This window comes from Moschus berezovskii, chromosome 2 (assembly GCF_049115385.1).
Source record: "Moschus berezovskii isolate FMDL1 chromosome 2, NW_MosBer_1.0, whole genome shotgun sequence".
Taxonomy (NCBI): Eukaryota; Metazoa; Chordata; class Mammalia; order Artiodactyla; family Moschidae; genus Moschus; species Moschus berezovskii.
In genome coordinates, this window is record NC_142461.1 from 109,656,845 (window position 1) to 109,682,004 (window position 25,160).

Below are 25,160 nucleotides of genomic sequence, written 5' to 3' on the forward strand. Positions count from 1 at the left end.
GACAAATTTATTTGCCATTTTAGTTCACACTTCTAATGTGGAACTATTAGTATTTAGTCAATAGATCAAAAAAGTCACTTATAACAAGAAACCCCAGAAATAATATCTATCTTAAATATTTCATTGTAGCTTTAAACTTATGAATATACATTCAGACACAATCTTTCCACATAATTCCAAAGTTTTTCTTTTGAGTGAATTGGTTAATTAGAGTATTCCTTTCTCTTTCTTGCCATTCCACATTGTAAGATATTAATTAAATATAGAGTATCACTTTCTTTAAAAGGGTATAAGAACTTAACATTTATGAAATAAATTGAATGAAAATCAGTTTAGCATTCAACATTTAAGCACTTTCATCAATATCTTGCTCATGATTAACCCAGCAGTAATGATTTTTACTTATTGTCAGTTTGGTGATTATCTGTTGAGATTTAATAGAAACAATAACTCTTTCACACTCTTTCTCTAAAAATTTGTTTACCACTTCTTGTCCACTGCTAATCCAGTCATTCTTCCTATTTTAGAGAAGAAATAGACTAATCCACATTACAAAAAATTTGAGAGACAGACAAGAATCACCAGGCCTCTGAGGAAAACCTCTAGAATAAAATAAACAAAATAACATCTAAACAGAGAATAAACAGATTTTTCAGGGAATATGAAAATAGCAATCTAGATTGGTACATATAAAAAGATCTAAATATAACACTGAAAAAATCAAGAATGTATTGTTTCTGAAAATAAAATACTTAATTCTGAAAAAGGAAAGGTCATGGGAAAATGGCTCCTTGAAATTTGAAATATGACTCTATGTTATAAATCTGTAAAAGCACTGGAGGATAGAATATGATGAAATTTTTCAAAGCAAAGTGCAAACATACAAAGAGGTGAAAATATGAAAGGAAAAATGAAAAAGAACAATTAAATACATATCATAACAATAGAAAGAAGGTAAAAAACTAAACAGGAAGCAAGAGGAAGAATGTGATAAAAGTTAATTTCCCAGAGACAAAGGGAGGAAATATCTTCAGAATAAAAAGACCCATAAAATATTGAGAGGTATGAGTGATGTAACCGTAACAATAACTAGTTTTCTTAGGCTGTTTATCTGTGTGATTTTCTGTGCCAAATATTTATTCCTCTTTTACAGCAAAATGAGGCTGTAGAAATTAAATTATTTGCTCCCTGTTACATGACTAGCACCTAATGGATTCAGATGTCACTCTAAACCTCCTGCTCTTCAACCCCACAGAAATAAAACATATTTTATGCCTCCTAATCTCACCTACTGGGTAGATTGTCCAATCAACTGTAATTTTGCACATTCACCAGTTTTCTTAGAAGACTAAAATATTCATGCTGGTTTAAGCACAGCATGACTGGTTTCTTTTTCTGTGAAAATGAGTTCTTTCACTGGACCTTCTCTAGTCCACATATAAGTTGGTCGTAAACAGTCTACCAGACATTACCACATAAATTCAATATTAATTCCAAATGTTTTTTTCTTTGGTTGATGCTAATGACAATTTGGAATTTATTAGACATAGTGTTGACTTCCCTGGTGGCTCAGACTGTAAATAATTAATCTACCTGCAAAGCAGAAGACCTTGGTTTCATCCCTGAATTGGAAAAATCCCTTGGAGGAGGACATGGCAACCCACTCCAGTATTCTTGCCAGCAGAATCCCATAGACAGAGGAGCCTGGCAGGCTACAGTTCACAGGGTCGCAAAGAGTCAGATATAACTGAGCAACCACACACACAGTACAAGCATAGTGTTGGACTTCTTGGGTGGCAGTAGTTATAAAGAACCTGACTGCCAATGCAGCAGATATAAGAGCCACGGGTTCGATCCCTGGTTTGGGTAGATCCTCTGGAGGAGGACATGGCAACCCACTCTGGTGTTCTTGCTTGGAGAACCCCATGGACAGAGGAGCATGTCAGGCTATAGTCCATAGGGTTGCAAAGAGTTGGACACGACTGAAGACACTTAGCACACACTTACAGGCATAGTGTTAAAATCTTTGCAGAATTGTTAAAAGTCCATATTATTGCTACTCAGTTAATACAAGCCAATAAAGAATGCCATTTCCCTTACTTTGACTATCTTTAATATTCTAGAGTCAATCTTCTTTGTATCATAACAATAAAAGTTATATCTAAATAATGCTTACCACTCGAGACATGTCACAGTACTCAGTCTTTTATTGCTCGCTAACATCCTTCGGTTTCTCATTATCTTACTGGCAAGAAGTCAGTTCAAAGTAGTAATAACCAGCCAATTCTGAGGTCCTTGTAGGAATCGTTGACCCCATATTTCTAAAACTCCTGAATCTTTTTTTTTTTACTAATCAGAAAAATATTTTTTAATTGAAGAATAGTTGATTTATAATACTGGATTAATTTCAGGTGTACAACATAGTGATTCAATGTTCTTGTATACTATACTCCATTTAAAGTTATTATAAGATATTGTCTATATTTCCTGTGTTGTATAACATATCCTTGTCGCTTATTTATTTTATACATAATAGTTTGTGCCTCTTAATCCTCTGCCCCTATCTTGCCCCTTCCCATGCCCCTCTCCCCACTTCCAAACACTGTCTTTTTCTCTGTATTTCTGAGTCTGTTTCTGTTTTGGTATATTCATTCATTTATTTTTTTAATCCACCTATAAGTGATAACATATATTATTTGTCTTTCTCTGAATTATTTCAGTAAGCATAATAGTCTCTGGGTCCACCCATGTTATTGCAAATGGAAGAATTTCATTCTTTTTTATGGTTGAGTAATATTCTGTTCTGTATATATATACACACCACTTGTTTATTCATTTATCTGCTGATAGACACTTAGATTGCTTCCATATTGTGGCTTTCATAAAGAATGCTTTATGAACATTTAGGTGCATGTATTTTTGAATCAGTGTTTTATTTCTTTGGATATATACCCAGGAGTGGACTTACTAGATCATATGGTAATTCTGTTTTCACTATTTGGGGGAACCTCCATGTGTTTTCCACAATGTCTGTGCCAATTTGTATTCTCACCAGCAGTGTACTAGGGTTCCCTTTTCTCCACAATCTTGCCAAAATGTGTTATTTGTAGACTTTTTTATGACAGCCATTGAGCGATTAACCCTGTACTACTATTCTGACAGCTGTGAGGTGATACCTCCTTGTGGTTCGGATTTGCATTTCTCTGGTAGGCTACAGTCCATGGGGTTACTAAGAGTCGGACACGACTGAGCGACTTCACTTTCACTTTTCGCTTTCATGCATTGGAGAAGGAAATGGCAACCCACTCCAGTGTTCTTGCCTGGAGAATCCCAGGGACGGGGGAGCCTGGTGGGCTGCCGTCTATGGGGTCGCACAGAGTCGGACACGACTGAAGTGACTTAGCAGCAGCAGTAATTAGCAGTACTGAGCATCTTTTAACATTTCTGTTGGCCATCTGAATGTCTTCTTTGGGAAAATGTCTGTTAAGGTCTTACGCCCATTTTTTAATCAAGTTGTTTCTTTCTTAGATATTGACGTGTATAAACTGTTTGTATATTTGAATGTTAGCCCATTATTGGTCATGTCATTTGAAATATAAAATGTCTCAATCTTTGCACCTTCATGAGGCTTCCCCTGTACCAGGACATTTTCCCAGGTTTCCTCTAGTAAAATCTTCAGCAGTTAGGCTACCACTTCTGCTTAGGGCTGTTCATACCCAAATACCTTGCAAGATAGTATCCTCACTCACCAGGCAACAAGTGAACCAGTCACAAAATCCCATGTTCTTTTGACTACTCTTGGTACCAACTGTGTTATTTCAGGTTTCCCAAGAAACAGGGGATTTCCACATGGAGTTTATGGTAAATAATCCACCTGCCAATGCTGGAGATGTGGGTTCAATCCCTGGGTAAAGATGATTCCCTGCAGGAGGAAATGGCACCCCATGCTGGAAGAATTCCATGGACATCAGAGCCTAGCAGGCTACAGTCCATGGGGTCGCAAAGAGTCAGACATGACTGAGCATCTGAGCATAAGAAGCAGTCTCCAAACCTAGATTAGTCATGAAAGAGAGATTGAGGGTGGGGGAAGGGAACATATATGAAAGATAAAAAGGAAGAAGAAGAAATAGAAAAACAAATCAGTCCATAGAGACCTGACCTGAAATAAATAAATAAGAGGGGAGCAGTAGAAGGACTTGGAAGGAAAATTCTCAGACTTTAGCACAAAAGAATGCTTTATCAAGCGAACAGGAATGGAACCAAAGGCATCCATTAGAAGAGTCCCCCATCCCACAGGAACCGCCTGCACAAGTACCCCAAAGCTCTCAGTTTTAGGTCCAAAACAAGCCAAGGGAAGTATAGCTTCTACATTAATAAAGCACTGAGTCCGGCCGGGGCTGTCAGTCAACTGTGCTTCACAGTAGGAGACCTGAGCGGTGCATTTTCTTGGCCAGCAGAGACTTGAAGTACCATTCCCCCACCACTTGCTGACATTTACTGTTAATTCAAATTTAGCTTCTGTTTATTTCCACTGGGAAAACTTCCCTCTCCTCTTCCCTTCCCTTTCTCCTTGTCCTTATAACATGCAAAACTTTAATCCATTCCCCAGATCCCAGTGTATACCAAATGTCTGCTTGCTTTGATCTTTCACATGAGCACCTGGAAGGCAGGGATTTTTTTTCTTTTTTTAATTTTTGACTCTTTACTGCCTCATAGAGATCTTAGGATGTGGCAAATTCTGAGTGAGTGTTTGCTGAGTGAACAGTGCATGCACAAGAGACCAAAGGCGCTCTCTTCAGGTTAGATGTTCAAAAACTGATATACAACAGTGATGAAAAGAAAGTGCCAAGTCAAGTCTACGATCTCTCTGTAAATAGTGAAATATTTGCAACTGCCTGGAATGGTTTGGAGACTTAAACTTTGAAGTGATTTAAGAAGTAAATGACTCAAGGTGCCATTCAGTCCCTGCTGTTATCAAAATCTGAGTGTCGGCTTTTTTTTTTTTAAGTTGTGCTTTAAACTGATAGCAAGATGAGCATTATGATTACAAGCAATAATGATCACAGTAATAATACCATGAATGAGAGACGTTAGCAGGTGAAATAAGTCACCACGAAAAGGTAAGGAAATAGATAATGTTACTAAAAAGGATGAGAATTTAGGAGAAATATAAATGTAAAGGGACTGACTTCTTTGCTACGAATCTAATCTCTGGGGCAGTGTGATTGTCAAGAATTTTGTCTTCATTAAAGAAAAAAGTTCAAAGTGAAAAAGAACAGGCAAAAAAAACCAAATGTCAGACATGCCTAATTAGCCAGCCAGGGTTAAGACCTACAGTCTCGAATTTAAACTCAGATTTGCAGTGTTTTCATTCATTTTTTTTTCCACTGAGAAATAGCAATATGGTCAAAAGATTTCCCATTGATTAAATAAAATTTAATTTTAAAATGATTTCCATAACCTTGAATTTTTATTAAGACATTTGGCCAAAATATCAGGAAATGAATTATATACTTCAGGGATTATAAATTCCTAAAGTTATTAAAAAGTAAAGTGAAGTCACTCAGTTGTGTCCGACTCTTTGCGACCCCACGAACTGTAGCCTACCAGGCTCCTCTGTCCATGTGATTTTCCAGGCAAGAATACTGGAGTGGGTGGCCATTTCCTTCTCCAGGGGATCGTCCCGACCAAGGGATCGAACCCAGGTCTCCCGCATTGCAGGCAGATGCTTTACCTTCTGAGCCACCAGGGAAGCCCTAAAGTTATTACACTTTCTCAAGTGAAAAAAATATCACATTCTTTATATTCTTTAATATAAAATGGTACATTTTATAGCAATCATTTGTGTTGCCACTCTAAGTGCTTTTGTTTGTAGCAAGATGACTTTTTTAAAGCATTTGTTTTAATTTTCTAGTTTTCAATATACTTATCGTGTAGTTCACAAGTACATTATTTAATTTAGGGGATAGATATTAATGTCACACATTCTTTCAGGCATAATGAAGACCACTGATTAACTTTAAAAAGAAAGTGTACTAATTAGCCTGTCTTCATCTGTATTAAAGAATTTGCTTCAATTTTCTTGGAGCCAAATTAAAAATAGAGTCATAATCAGGCTGAAGGAACGTGTAGATGATCCAAAAAATTGATAATAAGAACGTCACTGTTATCTCATCTATCTGGAACTTTCAGGTTAAAATTTATTAACAGATATTTTAGTTACTTAAATAGTAGCTTAAAAGTTTGTGTAATATTAAACAATATTCAAATAATGATGAAATATAAATAATAACCAATTCTGATTTTAAAAGTATATTCTAAATCTATCTCCTTGTACCATCAACAAAGACCATAGATTATTATTTAATCTTCTTAAAATGAGCTTATGCGCATGTATATGTGTAGAGCATATTACATATAGTATTATGCATACAACATATTATATATAATATACAACACCACGTATTATGTAAATTGAGTATATGTTCTAACTGGAAATTTCTTTTTTATTATGTTTTTTGAGAGTAGGAATCAAGTCTTCTCTAAAATGTATAGCTCAAAGTGTCTCATACTGAATGAAATTAATTATTAATTCATTGGCTGATGCTTTTGTTAAAAAAAATTATTGGAGTATATTTTACATACAATGTTGTGTTAGTTTCAGGAGTACAGCAAAATGAATCAGTTATACATACAAATATCCACTATTTTTTAGATCCTTTTCTCATATAAGCCATTACAGAGTATTGAGTAATGCTCCCTGTGCTATATAGTAGGTCACTACTAGGCATCTGGTCCCATCACTTCATGGCAAGTAGATAGGGAAACAATGGAAACAGTGACAGACTTTATTTTGGGGGGCTCCAAAATCACTGCAGATGGTGACTGCATCCATGAAATTAAAAGACACTTGCTGCTTGGAAGAAAAGTTATGACCAACCTAGACAGTATATTAAAAAGTGGAGACGTTACTTTGCCAACAAAGGTCCACGTAGTCAAAAACTCTTATTTTTCCAGTAGTTATGTATGGATATGACAGTTGGACTATAAAGAAAGCTGAACACCGAAGAATTGATGCTTTTGAACTGTGGTGTTGGAGGAGACTCTTGAGAGTCCCTTGGACTGCAAGGAGATCCAACCAGTCCATCCTAAAGAAGATCAGTCCTGGGTGTTCATTGGAAGGACTGATGCTAAAGCTGTAACTTCAATAGTTTTTCCACCTGATGAAAAGAAGTTACTCATTGGAATAGACCCTGATGCTGGGAAAGATTGAAGGCAGGAGGAGAAGGGGACGACAGAGGATGAGATGGCTGGATGGCATCACCGGCATCAATGGACATGAGTAAGCTCTGGAAGTTGGTGATGGACAGGGAGTCCTGGTGTGCTGTAGTCCATAGGGTGGCAAAGAGTCAGACACGACTAAGCGACTGAACTGAACTGATTTCATATATAGTAGTGTGTATGTGTCAATCCCAATTTCCCAGTTTATCCCTTCCCTTCTAACCTCCCAGTGACCATAGGAGGTTTTCTACATCTGTGACCCTATCTTCTGTTTTGGAGATAAGTTAATTTGTACCCTGTCTGGATACCACATATAAGCAATATTATATGTTTGTCTTTGTCTGTCTGACTTACTTTACTCAGTAAGACTACATACAGGCCCATCCTTGTTGCTGCAAATGCCATTATTTCCCAGTTTTCATGGCTGAGTAATATCACATGTATGTATGTACCTCATCTTCCTTATCCATTCCTCTGTTGATGGACAGATTGCATCCATATCCTGGCTATTGTAAATACTGTTGCAGTGAACATTGGGTTGCATACATCTTTTCAAATTATGTTTTTTTCTGGATATATTTCTCCAGGGCTTCCCTGGTAGCTCAACTGGTAAAGAATCCACCTGCAATGCAGGTGAACCCAGTTCAGTTCCTGGGTTTGGAAGATCCCCTGGAGAAGGGATATGCTACCCGCTCCAGTAATATTGTGCTTCCCTTGTGGCTCCGCTGGTGAAGAATCTCCCTGCAATGCGGGAGACCTGGGTTTGAGCCCTGGGTTGGAAAGATCCCCTGGAGAATGGAATAGCTACCAACCCTAGTATTCTGGCCTGGAGATTTCCATGGACTATACAGTCCATGGGGTTGCAAAGAGTTGGACACTACTGACTGACTTTCACTTTCACTTTCCAGCTGTATGCTCAGCAGTGGGACTGCTGGATCATATGGTAGCTCTATTTTTATTTTTTTCAGGAACCTCCATACTGTTCTCCATAGTGACTGTACAATGTACATTCTCACCAACACTGTAGGAGGGTTCCCTTTTCTCTACACCCTCTCCAGCTTGTACTCTTTATAGATTTTTTTGATCATGGCCTTCATATTCAGTGTTTGGGTGATACTTCATTGTAGTCTTGATTTGCATTTCTCTAAAAATTAATGATGAGAATTTTTTCGTGTGCTTTTTAGCCCGGCTGTTGCTTTTTTCAGTCTCTTTCTAACTGTCTCAGTTGATGAGATATTTTTCAATAGCAGAGGGCTTCCTTTCCTGTTTTATAATTATTTATTTTATCACTGTGTGGGATATTTCATGTGACCACAAACTCATCAAAAGACTAAGCAACATTTACTGTTTTTATTTCATAAATTACTTTTATTAAAATCTTACTTACTTCAAAATATCCCACCAGGCTCCTCCGTCTCTGGGATTCTCCAGGCAAGAACACTGGAGTGGGTTGCCATTTCTTTCTCCAATGCATGAAAGTGAAAAGTGAAAGTGAAGTCGCTCAGTCGTGTCCAACTCCTGCGACCCCACGGACTGAAGCCTACCAGGCTCCTCCGTCCGTGGGATTTTCCAGGCAAGAGTACTGGAGTGGGTTGCCATTGCCTTCTCCGATAATTTACTTATTAATTGTCAAATAGAAGCAACTTGCTATTCTAGTAGTCTTCCAAATCTATTTCTTGGATTCTTCAGGTGACAACAGTGGTCCAGAGACCTGATACTCACCCCTAGCTATGTTGGAATCACTTGGGAGGAGTATTATTTTTAATTGTCTGTGATGAGGTCTAATCTCCATGCTTTTAAAACTTTCTGGGTAATTCTCACATGTAATATTTTGACATCTATCATTCTACAGGAGCCATGGTTTCAGATGTGTTTTAGAATAAGTACTCATAAGATTTTGTTTGAAAAAATGGTCTTATTGTAAAAAAAAAAAAAAATTGAATCCTATGCTTCATTGCTCTATTTGAAATGTAGTTCCTTTGTCAGTAACTTGCATAATTTTTTCAAGAAAATATTTTATGATGATACAACTATCTGCTTATTATATTCTGATATCTCTGTTTCCAAATGATATTTTAATTATATTGCTATACTTAAAAATTATTATTAATAATGTTAAATTTTATTAAAGCTTTTACTTTTGGAATACCACTTTCAGGCTCAATTTTCCCCTTTCTATGGATGGTTTCTAAACTTCACTGGGAGTTTTTATTTTTAAAAATTGCCATTTAAAAAAAAGTTAATTAATGAATGAATGTGTAAAACTAGTGTCAAGTTTCTTAATTATTTTTAGATTTATTTTCTATATATCATCATATTAATATATATTTTTTGAAAGTTATCATCCCTACAAAAGGGAAGATCCAAAATATAGGATTAAAAATAAAATATGAACTTATTCATATCTAATGTATTTATGACCACTATCAGTTCAGTTCAATTGCTCAGTCGTGACCGACTCTTTGCGACCCCATGAATCACAGCACGCCAGGCCTCCCTGTCCATCACCTAGTGGTTTGCAATGCTTGAAGAACTTTTCATAGCAGTTCTAAATTTCTGTAGTCAATATTTAATATAGCCCTTTAATTTTTCTCTTATAACATTTTCAAATGTTAAAGTAGAGTTTTCTTATAGATAACAGAATAGTAATATATGAAATTATGAGGGTGAGCAGTACTCTGTGTTCCTAAGACAGCGTCAAATTTTTCCAAGTAGCAACATCATAAAATATTTAACTACAGTTTCAGTGAGAGTAATTTTTGCGAAGTGTGTAAAAGATAGATATAGTTTATTTCAATACCACCTTATATTTATTGAGTACATGTTGCTGGTTATTATTCTAATTGTTAATTCATTTCATTTCCCTACAACACACCGATCACACAATATTATGTACTCATTCTTATGAGTCAGAAAACTGGGTTCTGAAAATGTTAGAATAAATAGTATCATGCAGCTAGTTATTAACAAAGCTGAAGTTTGAACTGACATGTTTCGACTTTTCACAATCCTATAACCCAAGGATCACAGATAATCCTCTAAAAATAAGCATATATGTATTAGTTGCTCAGTTATGTCCAACTTTTTGTGACCTCATGGGTGGTAGCTCCCCAGGCTCTGTCCATGGAATTCTCAAGGCAAGAATACTAAAGTGGGTAGCCATTTATTTCTCCAGGGGATCTTCCTGATTCATGGATCAAACCCAGGTTTCCTGCATTGCAGGTGAATTCTTTACCATCTGAGCCACAGGAAACCATAAATACATAAATCTTTTATTAATTGTACTTCTATAAGCATAATTAGCATTATGATAAAATCTATGTAATGTAGATTTATTTTCTTTTAAATCACAATGATAACCCTGTATACGAGACAGCAAAAGAGACACAGATGTATAGAACAGTCTTTTGGACTCTGTGGGAGAGGGCTAGGGAGGGATGATTTGTAAGAGTGGCATTGAAACATGTATATTATCATATGTGAAATGAATCGCCAGTCCAAGTTCGATGCATGATACAGGATGCTGGGGACTGGTGTACTGGGATGAATCAGAGGGATAGGATGGGGAGGGAGGTGGGAGGGGGGTTCAAAATGGGGAACATATGTACACCCGGGGCAGATTCATGTCAATGTATGGCAAAACCAATACAATAATGTAAAGTAAAAAATAATAATAAAAATAAAATTAAATACACACTTAAAAAATAAAAAAAAAATGTCCAGCAATATGGAAATTATTGATTTAAATTTTGGCTTCTCAGGTGGCTCAGTGGTAAAGAATCTGCCTGCCAAAGCAGGAGACACAGATTAGATCCTTGGGTTGGGTAGGTCCCCTGAAGGAGGAGGAAATGACAACCACTCCAGTATTCTTGCCTGGAGAACCCACAGACAGAGGAGCCTGGTGGGCTACAGTCCATGGGATCATGAAGAGTCGGACATGAATGAGCACACAAACACTCAATCAATATTTATTATAAAATGCCAGACATTTTATGAAGTGCCAAATCCCCCTGCAATACAGGAGATGCAGGAGATGTGAGTTCAATCTTTGGGTCAGGAAGATCCCCTGGAGGAGGGCATGGCAACCCACTCCAGTATTCTTGGTTGGAGAATCCCATGGATACAGAAGTCTGGTGGGTTACAGTTCATGGGGTCACAAAAAGTTGGACACTACTGAAGTGACTGAGCACATACACACTTATTTGCAATATCTTTATTTCTCACAATAACATATGACCTACTAACCACAATTGAAGAGGAAAAACAGAAAACTTTAAAATGACATGCATTATATAACTAGTAAAATATGAAAGTGGCATTGGAAAATTTTATAGACATTATTATAAAAGGAATCAGGATACACAAGTATACTCTAAAAATATAATACTTCCCAGGTGGCACAGTGGTAAAGAATATAGGAGACACAAGAGACATGGGTTTGATCCCTGGGTCGGGAAGATCCCTGAAGAAAGAAATGAAAACCCACTCCAGTATTCTTGCCTAGAAAATTTCTTGGACAGAGAAACCTGGTAGGCTCTAGTCCATGGGGTTGCAAAGAGTTGGACACGACTGAGCACTCACACAAAAAATATATAATGATGGTAATAAGCTAAATTTATAATTATTCAAAATAGCGTTGTTATTTCTAATGTTGAAATCATTGATGATTTTTCATAATTTGTTTCTATATTTAAAAGTTTTCCTTCAATCAGATTTACCCTTTCCATGGCAGGAACATAGCAAGGTAAATTAAAATATTAAATTGAATTAAGCCTAATGTTGGCAGCATATAGAAAAACACAATTTGAGAAACTTTCAATTTGTATGTAGACATATTTTCAATAAAAAGTTTTTCTTCATTTAATAAATTTCAAATCATTAATAAGCCATGTAATATTTGACAGTATCTTTTATATGAATTTTTAAATAAAAATTGTAAATGTCTTACTTTGATATCTTTATAGTTCAAAGTTGTTATTTATAAATTTCTTGATTTGGGAATGTAAATTTAGTAGCTGTCATTCTTATCATCTCTCTAATTGTTAATGAAGCTCTAAGAAACCATAAAAATTAATAAAATATGCTTTTGGAGCCTGGTGGGCTGCCATCTATGGGGTCGCACAGGGTCGGACACGACTGACATGACTTAGCAGCAGCAGCAGCAGCTTTACTTAAAGTTAAGTACAAACTTCAGAATACACTTTATTTGTATCTTTTTCCAATCAATATCCATAAAAGTTATAAATCATTATATGATTATTAAAATCGATAAATAGTGGAGATAAACGTTGTCCTACATATTGAGATTAAGCTCTTGACCCAGAAATTCTATTCAGAGCAATCTTAGTTTTAGAATTTTTATGTTCAATATTGAAATAGTATATAATAATTAGTGAGAAAAATCCTCTTCTTCTTTTCTTTCATTTTTTACCACGTAAATAGTAAGCAAGGCATAGGTTCAATCCCAAGGTCAGGAAAATCCCCTAGAGAAGAAAATGGCAACCCACTCCAGTGTTCTTGCCTGGGAAATTTCATGGACAGAGGAGCCTGGCAGACTATAGTCCATGGGGTCATAAAGAGTTGGACACGACTGAGCATGCACACATGCAAATATTAAGGCTAGGATAATATAATCTAATATTCATTATTTAATTTTAAAATATGGAGTCCTCACTGCATTTATACTAATATCCTAAAATTTAACCTAAGTGATTTATAGATAATTATTATGGCATGGACCTCATGAGTCTAAATATTAATTTTGACTGATTGTGAAACCACGAAGATTAAAAGGTTTGAAAATTGTGTATGTAATTGTGTACAATCATAGAATAAATCCATACAGGACCACTTAAATAGCTATTTTAGTCAAGCCCTAAAAAAAAAAAAAACTGATTTGTACAATGTGTGCAGTCATTGATGTGTACAAAATGTACTGATGTGTACAATCAAATTTCTGTTTATGAAATCAAAATAGCTGAACACACAATTTGTTTTCCTCAACTTGTTTTCAGCATAAAAATATAAATTCACTGAATTACTTTTGTACAATACTTTTCAAAAAAACTTACTGTTATTTGATCTTATCTTGACAAAAATATAATTCAGAAGATTCACACATATACATATCTACCTATACTCTATAAAAGAGGGATTTGTCACAAAATAATCCCTGGTGGCTCAGATGGTAAAGAATCTGCCTACAATATGGGAGACCCAGGTTCAAACCCAGGGTCGGGAAGATCCCTTGGAGAAGGGAATGGCAACCCACTCCAGTATTCTTGCTTGGAGAATCCTATGGACAGAGGAGCCTGGTGGGCTGCAGTCTGTGGGGTTGCAGAGTTGGACATGACTGAGCGAATGTCTGTCTGTCTGTCAAAGATAATTCTAAAGAGCCACAATGAATTTAACTTTGGCAGGGCACAACTTTTGCATGAGAAACACACTTGTCTCCATAATTCTACTTTCTTTGTGTATAAAGCCTTCAAATTTTCCTTTACTGATTCATTCATTTATTCAATTATTCACTCATTTATTTAACAATATTTGCTGTATGCCAGGCACTGCTGGTCATTACTGTGAAAACACACATTAAAAAATATAGAACCTATAAGTTCTACAGGAACTTAAATGGAAAAAAGTTTTAAGAGGCTTAATAGCAAGCAAGGTCAAAGAATCAAATAATTATGAAGCAAAGACAAGAGTAAATGGTAGAGGAAAGAACAATCAAGTCTGTCTAGAGGAAGTCCGAATGACTTCTCATTCCTATAGCTAAATGGTTATGGAAAGGGGATTCCAATAAAATAGAGCATTATGAAAGAAGTCATGAAAAATGTGGTATGGAAAGAATGTGGGAAAAGAGAGGAGGAAAAATGGTGAAAGTCACTTTGCTAGACTACAGTAAGATGGGCCTTGTACAATGTCACACTGATTATTTGTGACTTTATCATAAACATTTTTAATCATACTATTTCTCTTTTTATCTTATTAATATACACTGGTTAATATTTGAATGCTAAACCACCATTTAATTCCTGGAGTAAGCCAGGAACTATTTATTATTAGCATTATGTTTTTTAATATAAGTGTATTTTAACCCTGTGCGTGAGTAGTCACTCAGTCATGTCTGACTCTTTGCAACCCCGTGGACTGCAGCCCCCCCTCCCCCCAGCTCCTCTGTCCATGGAGTTTTCCAGACAAGAACACAAGAATGGTTTGCAATTTTTAACTCCAGGGGACCTTCCAGACCCAGGGATTGAACCTGCATCGCTTGCATCTCCTATGTTGGCAGCAAGATTCTTTACCACTGAGCCACCTAGGAAGCTCTATTCTAACCCCACATGTCACTATTTTTATTTTTTTTTTAATTTTTATTGGAGGCTAATTATTTTACAATATTATATTGGTTGGTTTTGCCATACATTGACATGAATCCGCCCCGGGTGTACATGAGTTCCCCTTCCTGAACCCCCCTCCCACCTCCCACCTCCCCTTATCCTCTCTCTGGGTCATCCCCGCATACCAGCCCCAAGCATCCTGTAATATGCATCGACCCTGAACTGGCAATTTGTTTCACATCACATGTCACTATTTTTATTGACTTAAACATTTATTATTCTTTTTTTTTCCTCTCAAGCATAAACCAAACTTTTTTTTTTTCTTTGCATTCCCATGTTTACGTCTAAAACAGTTTCGTTAGTTTGTTTTTTCCCAGTTGATATGTCTTGGTATCACTTTTGGAATTGATGATAGTATATTAAAAAGCAGAGACATTACTTTGCCGACCAAGGTCCGTCTAGTCAAGGCAATGGTTTTTCCCGTGGTCATGTATGGATGTGAGAGTTGGACTGTGAAGAAAGCTGATCGCCGAAGAATCGATGCTTTTGAACTGTGGTGTTGGAGAAGACTCTTGAGAGTCCCTTATACTGCAAGGAGATCCAACCAGTCCATTCTAAAGGAGATCAATCCTGGATGTTCATTGGAGGGACTGATGCTAAAGCTGAAACTCCAATACTTTGGCCACCTCATGAGACGAGTTGACTCACTGGAAAAGACTCTGATGCTGGGAAAGGTTGGGGGCGGGAGGAGAAGGGGACGACGGAGAATGAGATGGCTGGATGGCATCACCGACTCTGTGGACATGAGTTTGAGTGTACTCCGGGAGTTGGTGATGGACAGGGAGGCCTGGCGTGCTGTGATTCATGGGGTCACGGAGAGTCGGACACGACTGAGCGACTGAACTGAACTGAATAAATTCTTAGAGTTTTGTGGGTAAAGAAATGTATCTAGAGATATTTTTGATTTGTTTTTATTACTGAATGATATTTTCCCGGTATATTGAATTCTATATTCAATATTGTTTCATTTCAGCACTTTAATGATACTGTTCCACTGCTATCCATTTTCCATTATTTTATTGAGATGTCAGCAAAAAACTTAATGATGGCCTTTTATAATTAACCTTTTATTTTGCTGGTTAAGTTTAGAACTTTGGTTTTGTTTTTAAGTAGTTTTATTGTGATATTCCTAGGTATGGTTTTCCTTTTATTAATACCATTTGAGTTTCCAGAATTTCTTAAATCTGTATTTTTACATCTTTTATCAATCTTGGAAAAATTCTCAAATATTTTCTCTCCAAATATTGCTTCTCTATCATTACCTTTTTCCTCCCTTTCTGGGCCTCAATTATATAAACAACATCCTTATTTACTCTGATCAATACGTCTTATGTGTTTTTTCTGCATATGATTATTTTTATTTTAGTACTCCATTCAGATTATATTCTATTTTTTATATTGATGTAAAACCTGGAAAACAATCTTATTTCTATGTGCATTCCTTTTTTTTTTCTCCCATGATCCCACAATCTTGGCATGAAAATCTGACTGCTTTCATATCCCTGAATTTTTTATTCCTCCCTAAACTGCAATACTTTGGCCACCTCATGCGACGAGTTGACTCACTGGAAAAGACTCTGATGCTGGGAAAGGTTGGGGGCGGGAGGAGAAGGGGACGACGGAGAATGAGATGGCTGGATGGCATCACGGACTCTGTGGACATGAGTTTGAGTGAACTCCGGGAGTTGGTGATGGACAGGGAGGCCTGGCGTGCTGTGATTCATGGGGTCGCGGAGAGTCGGACACGACTGAGCGACTGAACTGAACTGAAGGATTATAAGATTGCTGAAAGCCCTGCTGGTCTCCCAGCTTCTTCACTGCTTCCTCTGTCCAGCTTCTTGGCCCCTTGTCTGAAACTAAGAGTAGACAAATGCCTGAAGGGTAAAGTAGTATGCAAAAATTTGAACTTAGTGAGCTATTTTTTCTCATCCTTTCTTTCTGAGAATTTTCTTTTCATTTCTGGCTCTTAGTAAGCTCTAAGAAGTTTTCAAACAGATTTACTTTTATTTACCTGTTTGTTTATTGTTAGTGCCTTTATTGATCTGGCCAAGCTTGCCATCTTGGCTAGAAATTGAAGTGCCTTTTTATTTTTAAATTTGTTTTTATTTTAAAACTTTGTGTATAATTTACTAGCAAACAAAACCAACATTATATTCAGCTGAAGATAAAGATATTCTTTGCTACTTATGTGTTATAAAAATAGATTGTTAACAGGAGAGAATAACATACTTTGTATTTCTTTTTTTATTGAAGTATAGCTATCTATCTATATGTATAGTAATATATATATTTAATACATATACATGCATATATATTCTTTTTACATTCTTTTCCATTATGGTTTATTATAGGATGTTGAATATACTTTCCTGTCCTATGCAGCTGGACCTTGTTATTTATGTTTTATATAAAGTAATTTGTATCTGATAATCTCAAAAGTTCAAAGTTCAGTCGCTCAGTCATGTCCAACTGTTTGTGACCCCATGGGCTGCAGCACGCCAGGCTTCTCTGTCCATCACCAAATCCCGGAGCTTGCTCATACTCATGTCCATTGAATCAGTGATACCATCCAACCATCTCATTCTCTGTCATCCCCTTCGCTTGCCTTCAATCTTGCCCAGCATCGGGGTCTTTTCCAATTCCAAACTCCTAGTTTATCCCTCCTCCACCCTCTTTCCCCTTTTGGAATTGTAAGTTTGTTTTTTATGTCTATGAGTCTATTTCATAAATAAATTCAGTCATATTTTAGATTCCTTATATAAGTAGTTATATGGCATTTGTCTTTCTCTTTCTGACTTGACTCACTTGATATGCTATGCTCATCCATGTTGCTTCAAATGGCATAATTTCATTCTTTTTATGGCTGAGTAGTATTCTGTTCTGTACACTTGCCACATCTTCTTTACCCATTAATCTGTCAATGGACATTTGCTTCTTTATCTAGGCTATTTTAAATATAACTTCTACAAACATTGGGCTCTTATATCTTTTTGAATTATACTTTGTCTGGATATATACTCAGAACTGCATTGGCTGGATCATATGGCAACTTTAACTTTGTTAAGAAACCTCCATACTGTTTTCTATAGCAACTGCACCAGTTTAATTTCCCAACAGTGTAAGAGGGTTCCCTTTTCTTTATATCCTCTCCAGTATTTGTCTATTATAAAGAGACTTTTTAATGATGACCATTCTGACAAGTGTAAAGTCAGAATGAGCTCATAGTAATTTGGATTTGCATTTCTATGGCAGTTAGTGATGCTGAGTATTTTTTCATGTGCTTATTGATCAATCTATATGTTGTCTTTAGAGAAATGTCTGTTTAGGTCTTCTGCTCATTTTCTGATTGGGTCTTTTGTCCTCATTTATATTTCTTAAGTGCTTTTGTTTGTTTCACAGATATATATTTTTTCAAATACTGGAGATTCTACTCAGAAAAATGCACATAATTAAGAAATGCACAATTTAATTTGTTCTTTCCTCAGCTCAAAAATCTATTAAAACCCTTACATGAACCCTAAATTTACAGCCTCTTAGGACATCTTTTGAAAATACTTAGTGTGGAAATAATCTTTACACATTCACAATAAGGAAAACTAGAATGTTTGGATTATCTTTTTTTCCCTTTTTGCCTTTTTATTTTTGCTGGACATATTTTGGAAACATTACTTCTCTTCACAGTATCAATTCATCTTAAAGGAGGAGAGAACCAGAATTAGAAGATAAATGAAAAATGATAGTGTGAGACTAAAGTACACCTGGAATTAAGATTGCTGGGGAGAATATCAATAACCTCACATATGCAGATGATGCCATCCTTATGGCAGAAAGCAAAAAGGAACTAAAAAGTCTCTTGATGAAAGTGAAAGAGGAGAGTGAAAAGCTGGCTTAAAACTCAGCATTCAGAAAACTAATATCATGGCATCCGATCCCATCACTTCATGGCAAATAGGTGAGGAAACAATGGAAACAGTTATAGACTTTATTTCCTTGGGCTCCAAAACACTGTTCTAAACCCCATCACCAACCTGAGCTGAAAAGAATGGGGTAGGGGTCTGGAATTTCAAAGTGGAAAAAGACAAGTTACATGGAGATTGAAGTCTTTCTGATTTAAAGTACATTATTTTCCTAATAGCGCTCTTCTTTATAAGGGGTTCCTGTGTACATTCTTTTAGGCAGTTAAGGGATGGGGAGATAAAAAACTCTTGAGTCTGTAGGGCTTTGATTGTCTTCAGTTCAATTCAGTTCAGGCACTCAGTTCTGTCCCACTCTTTGCGGGGTGGTTGAATCACAGGCTGGAATCAAGATAGCCAGGATAAAGATAAACAACCTCAGATGTGAAGATAATACCACTACAATGGCAGAAAGCAAAGAGGAAATAGAGAGCCTCTTGATGAGGGTAAAATAGCAGAATGAAAAAGCTGCCTTACAACTCAACATTCAAAAAACAAAGATCATGGCATCTGGTCCCATCACTTCATGGCACATAACTGGGCAAAAAGTGGAAACAGTGGCAGATTTTACTTTCTTGGACTCCAAAATCACTGTAGATAGTGACTGTGGCCATGAAATTAAAAGACCATTGCTCCTTGGAAGAAAAGCTATGACAAACATTGACAGCATTTTAAAAAGCAGAGACATCACTTTGCCAGCAAAGATGCATATAGTCAAAGCTATGGTTTTTCTAGTAGTCATATATGGATGTGAGAGTTGGACTGTAAGAAGGCTGAGCACCAAAGAATTGATGCTTTCAAATTGTGGTGCTGGGAAGACTCTTGAGAGTCTCTTGGACAGCAAGGAGATCCAACCAGTCCATTCTAAAGGAAATCAGTCCTGAATATTCTTTGGAAGGACTGATGCTGAAGCTGAAGCTATAATACTTTGGCCACCTAATGTGAAGAGCCAACTCATTAAAAAGATGCTGATGCTTAAAAAGATTGAGGGCAGGAGAAGGGGATTACAGAGGATAAGATGGTTGGATGGCTTCACTGACTCAAAGGACATGAGTTTGAGGAAATTCTGGGAGATAGTGAAAGACAGGGGAGTTGGGTGTGCTACAGTCCATGAAGTTGCAAAGAATTGGATAGGACTTAGTGACTAAACAACAATCTCAAGAATGAGTTTGGGATTCTGACACTGTGGTTATATGGTACTTTTCTTTTACTACAATACTTGGAATTCTAATTGCAGCTATGCAAAACTGTATACTATTCTCATTGATAGCCAGTTGCCAGTTTCCTTGATATTTTGCTTTCTTATAGTTTCCAATGTGACTAGTGATGGAGTAACTGCTAAAAATCTGTACTGTTGATGAGAAGTAGAAGCTATCTTTCAGCTGGTACGTATGAGAAAGCTTACTCCAGTGACATAGATGGGATTTCCAGCCTGCGCAGTGGTACAAAATCCACCTTTCACTGCCGGAGATGCAGGAAACATGAGTTTGATCCCTGGATCCAGAAGATCCCCTGTAGTAGGGAATAGAAACCCACTCCAGTATTCTGACCTAGAAAATTCCAGGGACGCTGGAGCCTTGCAGGCTACAGCCCATGGTGTCACAACGAGTTGAACACAACTGAGTGACTGAGCACACATACTCATATATGGTGATACAGATGGGATTTTAGCAGTGATTCAATCTAAATTACAAGTGGTTCCAGAATATTTTGTTATCACAGATTTACATGATGGTCATATGAGGTCTGTGAATACAGGGGCTCTACTTAATATGCATTTGAGAAATTTAAGCAATATAAGTACAGTTAGCTCCATTGTTTGTGCTTTTCAAGTGAAACCAAAATGACAGTTAACCCAGAGCATGAAAAGTTAATTATGTACCTAGAAAGAATAGAAGACAAAAGATGTCTTCACTAGAAAACAAAAGGATTTAAGTCAAATAATGCTTTTGCTAGAGTCTTTGAAAGGAAATACACCTAGGACCTGATGGCACCCAGCATGGAGTGCTAAAGAAAACAATCCTAGAAAGAGAAGTCCTGAGGACTGTTCCATATAAGTCATATTAGAAAAGAGAAAACATTAGGAAACTGGAAGAATTGAACCAAAGATTAAAATCTGGTTAAAGTTAATTATTAGTGAAACCAATAGGGTTAAGAAGAAGATGAAGCTGAAAAAGAAGGTAATAGCAGCAAGCTCACGTAAGTGGAAAAGTAGAATAATGGGTTAAGACTGACACTATCAACATTGAGCATCCTCCAGCACATTTCTTACGCTGGCTCCCTTGTTTGAGAGAAGGGGAGAGACCAAAAGGAGTTGTTTAAGACAACTGAAATAGTACTCTGTTGTCTACCATAATGTGTTCCTGTAATCCATCCTAGAATTCAAGCTTCCTCAATATATACGCAAAGTTGTTTTTTGTAAATTCTCACTGGTCCTCTTTAGGCATTCTTGGCATCAATTAAACTGCACTATATTGTCTGTCTATGGAAAATAGCTCATGCTTCTTCTCTTAGAGTTGTAATTCATACTGCCTCTTTTCCCTTCATCCTCATGTGTGTACAAACCAGACTTCCATTAAATATCAAAACAAAATCTCAGCTCTTCTACCAGCTAATGTAGGAATTTCATGAAACCTTCTGTATTTCACAGTAGCCAATAACAATTCATAAGATCCTACAATCTTTAAGAAACTATATTATCACTATTTTTTCATGCAAATGCATGAATTTCTATTTTATTTTCTAAACTTTTTCCAAAGCATGACTCCTATTTTATAGATATACCTAGGAGGATCCAAGTCTCCATTGTGTTATATAAGTATATAAATATATGTTCTTATTAAATAAGCACATAAGTATGTATATACTGGAAAAGGTCAATTTTCATTCCAATCCCAAAGAAAGGCAATGCCAAAGAATGCTCAAACTACCGCACAATTGCACTCATCTCACACGCTAGGAAAGTCATGCTCAAAATTCTCCAAGCCAAGCTTCAGCAATAAATGAACCATGAATTTCCAGATGTTCAAGCTGGTTTTAGAAAAGGCAGAGGAACCAGAGATCAAACTGCCAGCATCTGCTGGATCATCGAAAAAGCGAAAAAGTTCCAGAAAAACATCTATTTCTGCTTTATGGACTACGCCAAAGCCTTTGACTATGTGGATCACAATAATCTGTGGAAAATTCTGAAATAGACAGGACTACCAGACCACCTGACCTGCCTCTTGAGAAGCCTATATGCAGGTCAGGAAGCAACAGTTAGAACTGGACATGGAACAACAGACTAGTTCCAAATAGGAAAAGGAGTACGTCAAGGCTGCTTATTTCACCCTGCTTATTTAACTTATATGCAGAGTACATCATGAGAAATGCTGGACTGGAAGAAACACAAGCTGGAATCAAGATTGCCAGGAGAAACATCAATAACCTCAGATATGCAGATGACACCACCCTTATGGCAGAAAGTGAAGAGGAACTATAAAGTCTCTTGATGAAAGTGAAAGAAGAAGTGAAAAAGTTGGCTTAAAGCTCAACATTCAGAAAACAAAGATCATGGCATCTGGTCCCATCACTTCATGGGAAATAGATGGGGAAACAGTGGAAACAGTGTCAGACTTTATTTTGGGGGGCTCCAAAATCACTGCAGATGGTGATTGCAGCCATGAAATTAAAAGACGCTTACTCCTTGGAAGAAAAGTTATGACCAACCTAGATAGCATATTAAAAAGCAGAGATGTTACTTTGCCAACAAAGGTCCGTCTAGTCAAGGCTATGGTTTTCCAATGGTCATGTATGGATGTGAGAGTTAGACTGTGAAGAAAGCTGATCGCCAAAGAATTGATGCTTTTGAACTGTGGTGTTGGAGAAGATTCTTGAGAGTCTCTTGGACTGCAAGGAGATCCAACCAGTCCATCCTAAAGGAGACCAGTCCTGGGTGTTCATTGGAAGGACTGATGCTGAAGTTGAAACTCCAATACTTTGGCCACCTCATGTGAAGAGTTGACTCATTGGAAAAGACTCTGATGCTGGGAGGGATTGGGGGCGGGAGGAGAAAGGGACAACAGAGTATGAGATGGCTGGATGGCATCACCTACTCTATGGACATGAGTTTGGGTGAACTCTTTGAATTGGTGATGGACATGGAGACCTGGCGTTCTGCGATTCATGAGTTCACAAAGAGTCAGACATGACTGAGCGACTGAACTGAAGTGAACTGATATATATATATATATATATGTTAGTCACTCAGCCGTGTCTGACTCTTCGCAACCCCATGGACTATAGCCCACCAGGCTCCTCTGTCCATGGAATACTCCAGGCAAGAACACTAGAGTAGGTTGTCATTCTGTTCTCCAGGGGGTCTTCCCAATGCAGGGATTGGACCTGAATCTCCTGCATTACAGACAGATTCTTCACCATCTGAGCCACAAGGGAAGCCCCTTTAGAATATATCCAGTCTTTCTTCACTGCTCTATGCATGTGAATGTATAAGAAACATATACATACAGTTCAGTTCAATTAAGTTCAGTCTCTCAGTCATGTCTGACTCTGAGACTCCATGGACTACAGCATGCTAGGCTTCCCTGTTCATCACCAACTCCCAGAGCTTGCTCAAACTCATGTCCATTGAGTCAGTGATGCCATCCAACCATCTCATCCTCTGGTGTCCCCTTCTCCTCTGCCTTCAGTCTTTCCCAGGGTTGGAGTCTTTTCCACTGAGTCAGGTCAGTTCTTTGCATCATGTGGCCAAAGTATTGGAGCTTCAGCATCAGTTCATCCAATGAATAGTCAGGACTGATTTTCTTTAGGATTGACTAGTTTGATTTCCTTGCTGTCCAAGGGACTCTCAAGAGTCTCCTCCAACACCACAGTTCAAATGCATCAATTCTTTGGTGCTCAGCTTTCTTTATGGTCCAACTCTCATATCCATAATGACTACTGGAAAATCCATAGCTTTGGCTAGATAGACCTCTGTTGGTAAAGTAATGTCTCTGCTTTTTAATATGATGTCTAGGTTTGTCATAGCTTTCCTTCCAAGGAGCATGCGTCTTTTAATTTCAAGGCTGCAGTCACCATCTGCAGTGATTTTGGAGCCCAAGAAAACAAAATCTGTCACTGTTTCCATTGTTTGCACATATGTATGGTACATATATATCGATATAAGCTTAACTTTTCTTCATTTAAAAAATAGGATATTCAATTGTGTTTCAATACATTTTTTAACACTCAATCTTTCATTATTGATACGATTTTTTAAAATCTAATCCTTGTGAGGATGGGGCTAATAGATCATTTTATAGATCTCTTTATGTAAGCATCTTGCAAGAGCCAACTATGACATGAATATCTGATAAAAAGTGAGAAGACACCTTCTCTGTATCAGAGAAGTGAGTGCTAAGCTATTTCCTTGGGTATAAATCTAATTATTGTTATGTAAAATATGGGAAGGAAAAAATATTTTGTACCCACTTTCTTGTTTCATTTTGTAGTGGTATTTCATACATATTTTGATCATTTATCATGGTTTACTCTAGTAATTCTGTATGGTAACAAGGTCATTAAACATTTAATTTGAAACTTCCAATTACTGACCTTTGGAATCTTATATTTTTCTTAGTTCTCAGAATATCAGACAACAAAATTACATTGCTCAAGACATATTCACAATAAAAATTTCATAGTCAGATGTTCTTGATAAGGAGTTTGTTGAGTGAAGGGACAGCAATAATTGTGACATTTTGAATAGTTTCCTAAAGTCATATTTCAGGGAAATGTTATTATGTTTCAAGAATTGCCTTGATTTTGGCTTTAAATTTCCCTAAACATATTGAGAATACAGTTACCATAGTTTTCACAGCTAAAGTTCAGATCAGATCAGATCAGATCAGTCGCTCAGTCGTGTCCGACTCTCCGCGACCCCATGAATCACAGCACACCAGTCCTCCCTGTCCATCACCAACTCCCAGAGTTCACTCAAACTCATGTCCACAGAGTCGGTGATGCCATCCAGCCATCTCATTCTCCGTCGTCCCCTTCTCCTCCCGCCCCCAACCTTTCCCAGCATCAGAGTCTTTTCCAGTGAGTCAACTCGTTGCATGAGGTGACCAAAGTATTGCAGTTTCAGCTTTAGCATCAGTCCCTCCAGTGAACATCCAGGATTGATCTCCTTTAGAATGGACTGGTTGGATCTCCTTGCAGTATAAAGGACTCTCAAGAGTCTTCTCCAACACCACAGTTCAAAAGCATCGATTCTTCGGCGATCAGCCTTCTTCACAGTCCAACTCTCACATCCATACATGACCACGGGAAAAACCATTGCCTTGACTAGACGGACCTTGGTTGGCAAAGTAATGTCTCTGCTTTTTAATATACTATCAAGGTTGGTCATAACTTTCCTTCCAAGGAGCAAGCGTCTTGACAGACTAAAATTCAGTAATCTTATGAGTTCTTAAGATTTGACCAGGTGGCCAGCATCATATTTGCATGACTGCCTTCAGAAATTCACCAGCATAGTTTTTATCACAATTGC